The 6,000-nt window shown below is 33.5% G+C and overlaps 1 pseudogene; it reads left to right on the top strand.

Moving 5' to 3' along the window:
* The first annotated feature begins 710 nt into the window (after positions 1 to 710).
* Positions 711 to 6,000, top strand: part of LOC123787890 (60 kDa heat shock protein, mitochondrial pseudogene) — a 50,476-nt pseudogene continuing 45,186 nt past the window's right edge.

Raw genomic sequence — 6,000 nt, 5'->3', positions numbered from 1 at the left:
GAACATAGCATAGAACACACATTAGCCCCAAAACCTTAAACATTTTAAAAAGATTGAAATTATATCCAGGATCTTTTCCAACTGCAATGGTATGACACTAGAAATCAATTACAAGAAGAAAACTGGAAAATTCATGATTATGTGGAGATTGAACAACGTGTTACTGAAAAACCAATGGGTCAAAGAAGAAATCTGACGAGAAATCAAAAACTACCGTAAGATAAATAAAAATATACCCAAACATGAAATACAGCAAAAGTACTTCTGAGATGGAATGTTATAGTTATAAATGACTCCCTCAAGAAACAAGAAAAATCTTAAATAAACAATCTAACTTTACACCTCAAGGAATAAGAAAACTAAGAACAAACAAAACCCCGAGTTAGTAGAAAGAAGGAAATAACAAAGATTGGAATAGAAATAAATCAAATTCACTCTCCATCGTTCTCTAATTTTTTCTGCCCCTAAAAGCCTGTGTGTACAACATCAGTGGGCTACCTTATCCTCCAGCTTTCAGTTGACTTCTTCCATTAAGGACACCCAGAAAAGCATCAGAAGGAGGAAGCAAATTGAGATTGGAAAAGTTATGGCCCTAAATTCCTCCACATGGAGTTGCTTTGGGCAGTGAATATACCAACTCCTCAAAAATTGGCTCTCTTTTCTTCTGTTTCCAGTAATTTCTCACTCCCTTCATCATTAGAAGTTAGAGGATGTGTGCAACTTTAGTCTTTCAAGAAGCAGATGCTAAGGTGGAACTAGAGTTACAAAGGAAAAATCCCTACAAAGAATCAGTAGATAGGAAGAGCTCAGGATATGATACAGATCTGATGTCTGTGCATGGAGAAGGGGAAGAAAGGAGAATGGGTAAGTTCTCAGACTAAAGCACAATTTTAGGAAAAGTTCAGCAGACTGATGGGGTCAACGTTTCTTCTTAGAGGAGTCCCATATTTCATAAGAAAGAGACAGTTTCAGTATACCTACCATTCTCATATATTGGCTAGGAGTAGTCGAAGGGAAGGGTGACCTTGGTGAAAGAAAAAATGTCCTGTTGAGTCTAGTGCTATGGAAGACTGGGGCTGTCATTTGCATATGCATCCTACAGTAATTTCCCTTGAAGGAGATACAAAAGGAGCATTTCTATGACTCTCACAAGGTGGTAACATTCCCTCTATTATTATACTGCACTCTCTTTTTTGAATTCACTATACCCCATCCACACTTTTTATATATGGTAGTTATCCTAACAAAAGTATATTGTTTGTTTTCTACAGAGAACCTGTCTGATACACTTGTCTTTATTTTTTCTAAAAGAACTCTGTAGTTGAATGGCTCCTTTAGTTTAAAAGGAAAACATTGGAAAAATAAACACTAAAAATTTCAGAAATCATAATTTAGCAACTTGATGGAAACTTTTTAAAGCTTTTGTCCACTTTAATGAAAGTAAATGAAAATATATAGAAACAAGACACAACACTAAAAAAATATTGTAAATGTGATCTCAGTAATAATTTACCATTGAAAAGTAATTCGATCCTTTTAAATGATTACTTTGAGTTAATTGATTTTATGCAAAACCAAGACCCTTATTATTAGTACAATGCAATCCTTTGATAAAAAAATCAATGAAATATTTATAAACATAAAAAGAAGGGAGGGAACAGAAGAATGATGGAAGCAGAGATGTAGGTATGAAACTAAATACTAGGTTTCAATTTTTGGAAAGGCTATAGTATTAATTCATGCATCCCTTCAACAAACTTTTAGAGCACCTACCATGTTACAGGAAATATCTAGAGACTGAGCTCACAGCTGTTCAAACATGCACACTCACACTCACACAAACAATTCTTTCTTTTTTTTTTTAAGATTTTTTATTTATTTATTTGACAGAGATAGAGACAGCCAGCGAGAGAGGGAACACAAGCAGGGAGAGTGGGAGAGGAAGAAGCAGGCTCATAGCGGAAGAGCCTGAGGTGGGGCTCGATCCCGTAACGCCGGGATCACGCCCTGAGCCGAAGGCAGACGCTTAACCTTAACCGCTGTGCCACCCAGGCGCCCCACAAACAGAATTCTTGATATCATAAAGTTTATATTATAGTGAAAATAAAATTTAAATTTAAATAACTATGTCATCCCACTATACACAATTATTACTAAGTTGTGTGATACCTTAATGATCCATCATCTCATTCAACCATGGCATTATATAGATGAACAAAATGAAATAGAATCTTTTAAAGAGACAGATCAGACTAGAACTTATATCTTCTGAACCTGAGACCAGGACAGATCATGAAATCCAAACCAGAATAATCTGAATGTTTTCTATTGTTTTCCAGCTTTAATTTCAACAAATTTGACTTCCAAAGATTAGCAATGAGGTTACATAAGCAAATGTGACGTACAGCCCTGCTCTCTATTTCAAATTGCTCTATAAATTGCTCTATAAATAGCATTTTTAAGGGTAATTCCTCCTCTTATGAGCCTTGAGCCTACATTCAAATGTTTTCCTTAAACTTTCATGCATAATTCCTCCAAAGTTTATTTTATTCTCTGTCTTCATCTCTGTATCTTCTCCCACACTCCCTTTAGAGTCAACTTATCTATGGCACACTATTGCATGTTCTTTCTAAAACTCTCAGCAATATTCCAATAAATTAACTAGACATGATTTATTAAAGTCTATAAGTTCTCAAACACAAGATAAAATGGCTGGGATCCTGTCACCATTCTGTATCAGAAAAGCAATGCCATATTAGCTCATCACCTTACAAATATTCCTTCACTATGCTGCCTTTTGTCATAAGCTTGGCTTTTATTGAGAATCATTGACAAAAATAGCTATATGAAAATTTATTCTGCAATTTCTCTACAAAGGTGATGAGCCATTATCTACTTTGTAGTTCAGATACTCTATATTAAGTCCCATTTGAAAAATGTGTTAGAAAGTATGAGTTCACTTTGTTTCCACTGACAAAGATGTGTATTTTCTACTTTCTGAAAAATGTGATGCAATTTCTGGTGATTTTTTTTTTAAATTCTTATTGCTTAAATAATATTCTGTATTCCAGTAAGCAAGAAAGTTAACCACATTGTTTACTATCTTGACCATACTCCATTTTCAACTTAGTAAATACTGAATTAAATGGTCTTGGGCCCCTGGAATAAATTCTTAACATGAGATTATCAGTTTATGCATCTAGTAGCAATGGATGAATGGATGGATGATGGATAGATAGATGATAGATCAATAATTTGACAACCATAGATTGTGTTTGAATAAAGGCAAATTATATGAATGAAAAGAAAATATATCTGGCCATCCTGCTTTGGAATTTCAAAACCTAAAGTATATACACAAATCTCACTCTGCCTCTACTTTTTTATTCAATAGAATGTTTTTGAGATCTATCCATAACTGTATGTTTTCAACTTATTAGTATACATTCTTTATAATACTTTATATTTAAATTTTGTTTTATATACCACTTTCTTTTCTAATATTTGTGTTTTCTACTTCTTAAATATCTTAGTAGAATTTTATGTACTTTATTAGTTTTCCCCCAAAATGAACTTTTAACTTGTTAACCCCTTATATCTTTTATTTTATATTTGATTAAATTTTTGTACTATCTTTAATTTATTACTTCTAAATTATTTTGGACTTATTTTTAATAATGTAACTTTTTAAATAAGAAATTTATTTCATTATTTTTACCTTTTATTCTTTTTGGAACATAAATGTTTTTTGTTATCATTTTTAAAAATATACCAATATAGTAAAACAGCAGAATATATATTTGCATGCATATGGAACATTCTCCAAAATAGATCACAAATCAGCCCTCAACAAGTACAAAAAACTGAGATCATACCAAGCATATTTTCAGAACACAACACTATGAAACTGGAAGTCAACCACAGGACAAAATTTGGAAAGACTACAAATACACGGAGTTAAAAAACACCCTACTAAAGAATATGAATGGGTTAATGAGAAAATTAAAGAAGAAATTAAAAAAAAATACATGCAAACAAATGAAAATGAAAACACAACAGTCCCAAACCTATGGGATACAGCAAAGGTGGCCCTAAGGAGAAGTATATTGCAATGTAGGCCTACCTTAAGAAACAAACAAACAAAAGTATCAAGTACACAAGCTAGAAAAATAAAGGCAAATAGAACCTAAAGCCAGCAGAGGAAGGGAAGTAATAAAGATTAGAGCAGAAATAAATGATATAGAAACAAAGAAACAAACAAAACCCAGTAGAACAGACCAGTGAAACTAAGTGCTGGTTCTTTGAAAGAATTTTTAAAGATGGGTAAACTTCTAGCCAGCCTTATCAAAAATAAGAGAAAGGACCCCAAAGAATAAAATAACAAATGAAAGAGGAGAGATCACAATCAACACCACAGAAATACAAACAATTTTAAGAGAATATTATGAAAAATTATATGCCAACAAACTGGGAAATCTGGAAGAAATGGACAAATTCCTAGAAACATACAAACTACCAAAGTTGAAACAGGAAGAAATAGAAAATTTGAATAGACTCATAACCGGCAAAGTAATAAAAAATCTCCCAACAAACAAAAGTCCCTGGCCAGATGGCTTCCCAGGGGAATCCTACCAGACATTTAGAGAAGAGTTAATATCTATTCTTCTCAAATTGTTTCAAAAAATTGAAATGGAAAGAAAACTTCCAAAGTCATTCTATGAGGCCAGCATTACCTTGATTTTAAAACCAGACAAAAACCCCAGTGGGGATCTCCCACAGTAGAACTACAGGCCAATATCCCAGATGAACATGGATGCAAAAATTCTCAATGATATATTAGCAAATCAAATCCAACAATACATTAAAAGATTCCTTCACCACGATCAAGTGAGATTTATTCCTGCCTGGCCTAGAGGAGTGATTCAATATTCACAAATAAATGAATGTGATACACCACATTAATAAAATAAATGATAAGAACCATATGATCTTCTCGATAGATGCAGAAAAAGGATTTGACAAACTACAGTATCCATTCTTGATTAAAACAAAACAAAACATGGACAGCACTGGAGGAGATAATGCTAAGTGAAATAAGTCAAGCAGAGAAAGACAATTATCATATGATTTCTCTCATCTATGAAACATAAGAACTAGGAAGATCGGTAGGGGAAGAAAGGGATAAAGAAAGGGGGAGTAATCAGAAGGGGGAATGAAGCATGAGAGACTATGGACTATGAGAAACAAACTGAGGGCTTCAGAGGGGAGGGGGTTGGGGGAATGGGATAGACTGGTGATGGGTAGTAAGGAGGGCACGTATTGCATGGTGCGCTGGGTGTTATACACAACTAATGAATCATCGAACTTTACATCAGAAACTAGGGATGTACTGTATGGTGACTAACATAATATAATAAAAAAAAACATTAAAATAAAAACAAAACAAAACAAAACAAAAAAAAACCCTCAACAAAATAGGGATAGAGGGAATATACCTCCACATCATAAAGGCCATCTATGGAAAACCCATAGCTAATATCATCCTCAATGGGGAAAAAACTATAGTCAGGAAAATGACAGGAATGTCAACTCTCACCATTACTATTTAACATATTACTGGAAGTCCTAGCCTCAGCTATAAGAAAACAAAAAGAAATAAAAACCATCCAAATCAGCAAGGAAGAAGTCAAACTTTCACCATTCTCAGATGACACTATGCGCTATGTAGAAAACCTGAAAGACCCCACTAAAAAGTTGCTAGAACTGATACTCAAATCCAGCAAAGTCGCAGGATATAAAATCAATGTGCAGAAATCTGTTTCATTTCCATACACCAATAATGAAGCAGCAGAAAAATAAATCAAAGAATCAATCCTATTTACAATTGCACCAAACACCATAAAATACCTAGGGCTAAACCAAACCGAAGAGGTAAAGTATATGTACTCTGAAAACTATAGAACACTTATGAAAGAAATTGAAGAAGAAACAAAGAAATGG

This window comes from Ursus americanus, chromosome 16, assembly GCF_024610735.1.
Source record: "Ursus americanus isolate L20-20 chromosome 16, mUrsAme1.1.p, whole genome shotgun sequence".
In the NCBI taxonomy this organism is placed as follows: domain Eukaryota; kingdom Metazoa; phylum Chordata; class Mammalia; order Carnivora; family Ursidae; genus Ursus; species Ursus americanus.
The sequence above is the reverse complement of the archived record's forward strand: the minus strand, read 5'-3'. Positions and strand labels throughout refer to the sequence as shown.